Raw genomic sequence first — 9,367 nt, 5'->3', positions numbered from 1 at the left:
AATCACAGAGGTGAAATAATATATTTACAATGAAAGCACAGCAATACTAATCCTGGGTCATCTTTATTTGAACTATTACTTTAAATGAAAATGCATCATGGAGTTAAGACCTGCTACAGAGAATGATTATAAACATTGGAAAAAATGCACAAATAAATTGCTTGAGGACTTCAGAATACAACAAAAAATGATTGTGCTGAAGTGACAGATACCTTGGGAAAAAAGGTGGCAGAATAAAAACTTTTTGGCTGTCTGAGTTGCAGATACATAAATAAATAAATAAATAAACAAACAAACTAACTAAACAAACAAGAAGTTGGCTGTTAATAGGAGAAAAGAGAGAAAGAGGTGACTACATGTAAGGATCTTTCTTGCTTCTGCAACAAGATGGTGGCTACTAGCACAACTAACAGGAATACCACTGAAGTTCTAAATTGCCCAAGAAACCTGATTTTGAAATAGTTGGAAAAAAACCAAGACATTAATTTGGTAGTTTGCATGCCATTTGCTATTGAAGTTTTTGTGAAAATTTAAGTTGATAGTGACACTATACTATTATCAGATAAGAGTCTGTAAGTTGAAAATGTTATTGTGATTAAAAAAACCATTTATTTATGAAATAAAAATTTAATTACCATACAAAGTCATTTGAAGAAGGCTGTCAAATCCTACATTTTAATGGAACTATTATTGTGACCTTAAAATTTGTAAATAACAACTGATCAAAATTAAAAGTTGAAAAAAATAAAAGTGATTAAAATTTTGACACTTTAATTCAATTTTCCTTATAAAGTACAATTTAGATAAAAAAATCAATATATGTGATATTTTATAATAAGTTTAACAAACTGTGAATTTCAGATATATAGAAGTATACACTCCAACAATGAATTTGCTTTTGCAGAAATATGAAAGCATATAATATTGACACATTCTGGGCCAGTAATCAAAGTATGAATTTAATTCAATGGTCACAACTACATTGAGAATATTTATTAACCACAATGGAAACAACCAAGGACACGAACAAAATTAAAATACAAAAGATATAGAAGTATCTTAATTTCCAGATTCTGTGAATGCTATCTCACCTAGGAAAAGGAGCTTACAGATGGAGTTGAATTAAGAATTTTGAGATGAATGGGTCATCCTAGATTAATCCCTGTTAAGAGCTACATAGGATTGGCCTCCTGTAAAAAGGCATGGAAGAGATTTGATAGAAAAGGAGGTGGCAAGGTGACAAAAGAGGCAAGGTTTGGCAGTGGGCATCCTCAGCTGAGGAATGCTTACAGCCACCAGAAGGCAGAATATGTGAATACTGGTATCTCCATCAGTGTCTCTGGAGAAAGATTAGCATTGCCCACACCTTGATTTCAGACTTCTTGTTCCCAGAATTATAAATCTGTTCAGCCACCAAGTTTGTGGTAATTTAGGTCAGAATCCACAAAAAACTGATACACAAAGCTGCCGCAGTCTGGCTAGGCACAAAATCACAAGCCACTCAAGCAGGAACAAACTCTATTTTTTGAAACTGCCGCCAATGCCCTGTATGCCCCCAGGAAGAATGCCAATTGATGCACCAGTCGTTCTCCCGGATCCTAAGAGGAAGTTCCTCCTCCGGAAATCCCTCCTACCGCACTTCCCCAACCAATGGGAACTCTCCAGGAGTCCAGTAGCAGGCCCAGGTGGACAGCAGGAGTCAAATATCCATATGAATGTAAATCTTAACATAATCATATCACCTCAATGGCTAGCTGGCGTCACCTTTCAACCAAAAATGCCATACATCATATTACTTGGCTGTGGCTCTTAGCACAAAGCTTGAGAAAAGCAAAGCAAAATAAATTCAAAGGAAGTAGAAGAGAATTATGAAAACACTAGACAAGAATTTTTTATAAATAAATTTATAAATAAAATAAACTTTTAAAAAGTGATTGATATAATGTATTTCAGATGCATGGAATAAAAAGAAGCATATATATAATAGAAAGAAAAAAATTAAGAAAATGAAATTCTAAGAGAAAGTTTCAATTAGACACAATTTTCTTTAAAATTTACTATTATATAACTGAAAAAAATAATATAGGATATCTGAAAAATATTCAACTTCTCAAAGAACTTATTAATATACAGATTCATATCTCCTCAGGAAGAAAACTCAAATGTCAGGTAGGTTTTACATGTGTATGCCTTCAAACATTTAAGAAACATCTACTTTATACAAATTCATCCAACAAAAATTCTTTAGAAAGAATATATTCATACTTCATTTTGCAAGGTCATCATAACATGGATTAAAAATAGAAACAAATTTTTGAGTGCAAATATAAATGAAAATACTTTGCAAACTATATATATATATATATATATATATATATATATATATATATATATATATATATTGTCTGTACTTGTTTGTATTATCTCTTTCATTGTCTTACCTTTATGTGGTTATGAACTTTTGTTATGTCTTCTTGAATAAATCTCAGTACTAAACATTGAGTTTCACTGTGACTAAGGACTTATTATTATGCTAGTACAGCGTATATTTTAAATATCAGAAATGATAAAATTGTGTACCTACTTGAGCATCATATTCTCAACTCTTACTGTTTTATTTGTTTGTTGTTTTTGTGGTGCTGAGCTACATCCCTAGGTCCTCCCCCAACCCCGCCTTGCTAAGTCTGAGGCTGGCCTGGAAGTTCCAATCTTCCTATGTCAGCCTCCCATGTTTCTGGGATTATAGGAGTGTGTCTACACTCCTGGCTTAATTCTTAGTTTGATTATTAAGAATTTTCATTGTGTAGACTTTATCTAGTTTCATTATTTTGCTAAATCTTCAAGCCTTCTACCTACCAATTAACCTGCCACGTCTGTTTTTAATCTCTCATTGCAGTGATGAATTCAAGTGGCAGCATATTAACTGATGGGGCTCATTTCATATACTCTGTTCTTTGTTTTTTATTGTACATTTGTGAATTAGTGGTAGAGATTCTAATAATTATTCATATATATGGGGAATATGAAGTACAATGACAAGATGCAATTGAGATGAAGGTTGATACAGCAGAGGTCCAGGAATAAAAGCTCAAAACTGCAGAGGTCCAGGAATCAAAGCTCAAAACTGCTACATGAATAAATATGGATTTTTCTCCCTTTGAAATCATATGATTATTATGAATTTAGACATGAATAATTTTGAAAATGTTTGTATGACAAAGAGGCTATATATCAATATTAAGTTGATAGGTGCTAGATTCTAGACAATGTTATTGTCTATTCAATAATCCTTCAATCTCACTCATTGTGCAAAATGCTATATTGTTTGGGAATAATTACACATAACTAGAAGGATATATTTTAAATTGTTTAAGAAATCCAGCACTATCCCATGTGTAATATGTGTGGTTCAAAGTCATTATTTGGGTTCTCAAATGATATCCCAAAATATGTCATTTTAGATTTTGGGCATAGCACCTGGGGAGCCACAAATATAGGGAATTACTTTCCTTGTAGTTCTTGCCTTATCTACCTCAACATCAGGTCTGCTAAGGAAGAAAACATTTTTTTTCGATCTTCTTACTAAAATTTCATTAATCAAGAAAGATTAAGCTTTTATCACAAAAGAGGAGACTGAAAATCAAACATCAAACCTACGATCTCAGTGGACCGTTGTCCCAGATCATTATGTATACCTCAGGCCAACTTGTCTCTCCTAAAATCATTTACTCTCCTTTAGATGACTGCTCCCCAGTTCCCTCTCCCCTATGAAGAGAATAGTCAACCCTCAACATGGTCCTTCTTTGAGTTTCATATTTTGTGTACTTGTGTGTGTGTCTGTGTGTGTGTGTGTGTATGTGCATACTATTATCTGACCACTTTTTCTCTGAATAATGTACTGTCAGTTTATTTCACCAGAAACAATTACCAAACATTAAGAGGGAAAATTTCATCTTACCTACAATGTTGAAGTTCCAAACACTTTGAGCTAGAAGAAAACAAAGATTTTATGCAGTAATAGTCATAGGATATATTTTCTCTTTTCCTTTGCTCTGAATAATAAAATATATACCAATTTTTGGTCGTATTTTGCAATCTTAGAGATTCAGGATAGATGATGACAGAGCCAAGAGATTCAACCAGAAATTGTAATTAGTATTCTAAAAGAAATATTCCTGTATTCCACCCAGCCTCGAAACTATTAAGCTAAATTTGTCGATATATTGACTTTGGTTGAAACCAGCTACAATTTTCTATTACTTGAAACTAAAGGCTTTGGGTATAGAGCCAGATATAAAGATGTTATCAGGATGATCTTTTGCTATTGTTGTTGCTTTATTTTTTAATGGATTAACAGAAGTGATGTTACTTAATAGAGGATTTAATTTTGAAAAAAATACATAAATTTAGTATATGCTTGTTTATTTAAAGCAACTTTGAAATCACAGATAGACTTGTCAATTATGCCATTGATCAGGCACACCAATGAGAGGACTAGAAGATATTGATTCCATAAATAATTGAAGAGCTTATTTTCCAAGGAAAGAAATTACAGAATAAGCACAAAGAATAATTTTGACTGAACAATATAAAATTACATCAATTTGCAGACAGGAAGAAATAAAAAGCCTGAAAACAAGAGTACTTAAGAGTCATGAAAGAAGTCGAGGGAAAAGCACGATGGGATGATGTCACAAGAAAAAATAAAACAAAAGAAAAGAAAGGTAACAAAATATTTAAAGAGAAAAAATGTACAGTATTACTAAATTCTGTTGCTAGGTCAGGGGAAACGATAATTAAACCATTTGATTTTGAGAGATGTATGTCCTTATTTGCCTTAGAGTTTTCTTTATCAAGAAAGCATGAAATTAGGGCTGAGGCTGTAGCTCTGTGGCACAGCACTTTTGCCTGGCATGTGTGAGGCACTGGGCTCAATCTTAGCACCTCATAAAAATGGACAAATAAAGTAAGGGCATTCTGTCCATCTACAGCTACAAAAATTAAAAAAAGAAAAAAAGAAAACATGAAATTAGAAATCAGACCAAAGGTGTTTGAAAATTCATTACAAAATGAGGACATAGAGACAGTGTGAAGTTTGAGTGGTAAGGAAAAGAAAACGTGAGTTTGTAATTATGTAGATATTGTACTTTGAGAAGTTACATGTTTTTTTTATATTATATATACATATATAGTTTTTGTGTTTTTAATTAATACACAACATTTGTTACAGTTTAATGTTGATAAAAAAAAACATCAAAACACAGAATTTCCATATGCTCTTTTTCTGTCTCAAAAGTTTTTCCCATTAGCATCTTACATTATTATAATGCAATTATAATATCTGATGAACAAATATTGATGTGTTATTTTTATTAAAATGCATACTGTACATTAGGGTTTATTCTTTGTGACATGAAGTTGTATGTGATTTGATAAATGCATGACTTCATGTTTCCATCATTATAATATTATACAAAATACTTTGCACTCTCCTAAAAATTATCTATACTCCCTTGGTTCATTCCTTTTCTTTCCTTGGCAACCACTGGTCCTTTTATTGTCTCAATAATTTTTCTTTTTCCAGCATTTTATATCTTACACCATGCCTTTTCAGATTAGCTCCTTTAATGTAGAAATATTTATTTAAAGCTGACAAAAAATGCAGGGAAAGGAACACTTATAGACTGCTGGTAGAAATGTAAATTAGTGCAACAACTATGTAAATCAGTATGGAGGTTCTTCAGAAAGCTAAAAAGAGATAAGAGCCAACTTTTTGGTATTCATCCAAAACAAGTAAAGTTAGCAGATTTTAGAGATACATGCATATCCATGGTTATCACAGCACAATTCACAACAGCCTTATGAGCCTCTATGTCCTCATTTTGTACTGAATTTTCAAACACCTTTAGTCTGATTTCTAATTTCATATTTTGTTAATATAGAAAACTCTGTGTAAGGCAAGCAAAGACATGCATCTCTAAATCGAGTGGTTTAATTATCATTTACTTGATCTAGGAACAGAATTTAGTAATACTATACATTTTTTTCTCTTTAACTATTTTGTTCCCAATTGTTATGTGAATCAGCCTAGGTGTCCATCTAGAGATGAATGAAAAAAGAAAATGTGGTATGTATATACAACACATTTTCATTTACCATAAAGAAGAACACAATTTTGTCATTTGAAAAAAAAATTGGTGTAATATGAGACCAAAATTTTGAGAAAAAATAAGCCAGTCTCAGAGAGAGAAGTATCACTGTCTGCCCCCATATATAGAAGCTGGAGGGAAGCGGACAGGAAAAAAGAGGATGCCTTAAAATTATAATAATAATAATGTATGGTTATACTAGAACCATTTATTCCTTTATCTATTTTATACTTTTTTTTTTAGATAGACCTACTAACATATATTTACCAGGTTGATAGCCTTCAGAAGAGAAGTTTCTGAACTTATTGAAGAATGAATGGATAATTAAAATAATGTTCCTTATGAGGAAGAGGAATTTTATTTAACTGCAGAACAGATACTATCTGTACTGAAATCCAAGAGAGAAGTAAAGGAAGTGTCCAAGTCCACAAAAATTTGTAAATTTGTGGGAATTAAGAGACTCTTTGTCTTATTAGTTTTTATTTAATCTTTAAAGTGAGGTCTGAATCTATCAGGCAATAATGAAGTTAATGTAGAGGAATTTAAAACTGTGTGAGGATGGGTGCTGGGAATTGTGTTTGTTTCCTGTTTCACATATGGTGATATTCTCAGCCCAGAACTCAATATATTTATTCCTGGTAAGGCTTTTATAAGAATCTTTTTTCTTGCTCTAATTAAATTCTAAGCGCTCCTGTAGGTGATTACATGAAGAAATTTATATTTACACGAGGAGTATTTTCCTAAAATAAAGTTGATTGCTTTTCCTGCATTTTGGTATTACTGAAATACTTCACTACTCGTTTTGATTTAATAGTACTGTATTTTTCATTACTCAATAAAAGATAAAGAATTGTGAAGCATATTTTATTTTAAAAGCTTTAAAAACATGTTCAAATTATGTAGTCTCAAAATATATGTTTTGTGGGGGTACAAGGGAATTAACTCAGAGGCACTCAACCAATGAGCTACATCCCCAGTCCTATTTTGTATTTTATCTAGAGATAGGGTCTCACTGAGTTGCTTAGTGCCTCATTTTTGCTGAGACTGGCTTTGGACTCTGGATCCTCCTGCCTTAGCCTCCTGAGCTGTTGGAATTACAGGCATGTGACAATGTGCCAGGCTTATAATTGTTTAAAAATTTTTTTTTCTTAATTTTTCTCAGATCATACCATTGCTAAATTAAACATTCATTTTCAATTATGTAAAAGTATTTTGAAAAAAACTCCCACAAAAAAATCATCAACACATACTTATTGATAATTATAAATTAAAATATATGATTATGCAATTCTAAATTTCTCAACTTAGAAAAATATGCATGCAGATATTTCCAGATAAACAATGAAAATACAGTTAGACATTTATGTGTTTTTGAGAACTCTGTAGTAATACATATATCAGCACAGAATCTAATAGTACTCATAAAATGAATAACACCTTAATAAATTTTTAGAAATTTTATACTTAAATGCATACTTCTTTTCTCAATTTACATTTACTTAAAATATAATATCATTATTCCTATTACCATGAATATACATTATATTTAAGTGATGGTTTTATGACAATACTTATTCTAGAAATTATAATGTAAATCAAAAGATATGAAGATGATTTTTTAACTTATTAAATTTGCATGTATCTGTTGAATTTGCAATGTTATAGAAAATAAAGTATGACTATGTCATAAAATATATGATATTATTTAATGATAATAAGTAGTTCAGTATGTTTTTTGGGTAATAAAAGGCTAATGATCCCTTAATTGATTTGAAAGTATATTAATAAGAAAGTTTTCAGACATAAAAGTTCTAATAGATTTCTAACCTCCTGCATTTCCTTACTCTAGGTAGATTAAAGTTAAGCAGATATTTTTGTTTTAATTGGAATTTATAATATATGGCCATTATAGTACTTACATAAGTAACAGGAGAATAAAATATAAATAAAGTAGTACTAGAATAAAGTGTATTTTGAATACATACCAAATTACCAAATAAATTAAGAAATTATGTATCTATTTATATCTGCAAATCTAATACAAATTTTACATTATGTGCTTGATTATTCTTTGGTTGTGAACATTAATTAAAATAGAAAAAATAGGCACTATGCAATAATTATCATAGGAAGAAGATTAGGTAATTTTTTTGGGGGGTGGCCTTAATTCAGGGACTCCAGACCACTGAACCACATACTCAGCCATATTTTTTGTATTTTATTTAGAGATAGGGTCTCACTGATTTTCTTAGCACCTGAATTTTGCAGGGTTGGCTTTGAACTTGAGCTTCCTGAGCCTCTGGGATTAAAGTCATGCACCACCAAGCCTACCAGATTAGGTCAATTTTGAATGTACGTAGAAACCTATTTGTATTTTACCCAGAAAACTTTAGGTATGTAAATACAATTAATGAATTATTGTACCAATATCAATTTTAGTAATAGCTCTATAATACTTATTTATCCAAAATCAGTAAATCATAATAAAACTTAATGTATACATTTAATAAAACGAACCTTGACCTTTGAGTTTTAAAATTAGCTTTAAGATTACATTGACTACCTAAGTGATGATTAGTTAATTTTTATTAAAATATGGATTTAATTGTTATCTCAGAAGTACCAAATTCCCCCTTAGATATGGTCACTTGCTGGAAGGACTCAAAGAATTTAGAAAAGTTATCATACTTTCAGATATAATTTATTTCAGTGAAAGAATACCAATTTAAATCAGCAAAGAAAGAATTACATAGCACTGAAGCCAGAAGGGAGCCTCCAGTCATCTGCTCCCTGTGGAGTCAAACAGACAGCATCTAATTCTCCCAAGGCGGATACATTATGCTACACAGAAAGTGCTACCAAATAGTTTTCACTGATGGTCAGACTTATATAGAGATGGAGCCCACATATAACTCATCTAAACCTTAACTGACTTGGACCCAGACTGCCAAAGGTCACACGGATAACAGAGTGGCCCAAACTCTCAGGTACACTATGTGGTCCAGAGTCTCAGGTATATGTGAACACAATCTTACCAGGCAGGACATTCCAAGGGTTCAAAGGTGATCTCCCTGGAAGGATTCAAGGACCAGCTCTTTCTTTAGAACATATAGGGTTTGAGTACAGTAAGCCCACTAACTTACATTTTCTAGGAAAAAAATAGCATGTTTACAAATTTTAAGATGAAGAAAACGTTATATTAGATGCTAGTTATTACT

This window comes from Urocitellus parryii, chromosome 1 (assembly GCF_045843805.1).
Source record: "Urocitellus parryii isolate mUroPar1 chromosome 1, mUroPar1.hap1, whole genome shotgun sequence".
In the NCBI taxonomy this organism is placed as follows: Eukaryota; Metazoa; Chordata; class Mammalia; order Rodentia; family Sciuridae; genus Urocitellus; species Urocitellus parryii.
Note: the sequence above shows the minus strand (reverse complement) of the source record.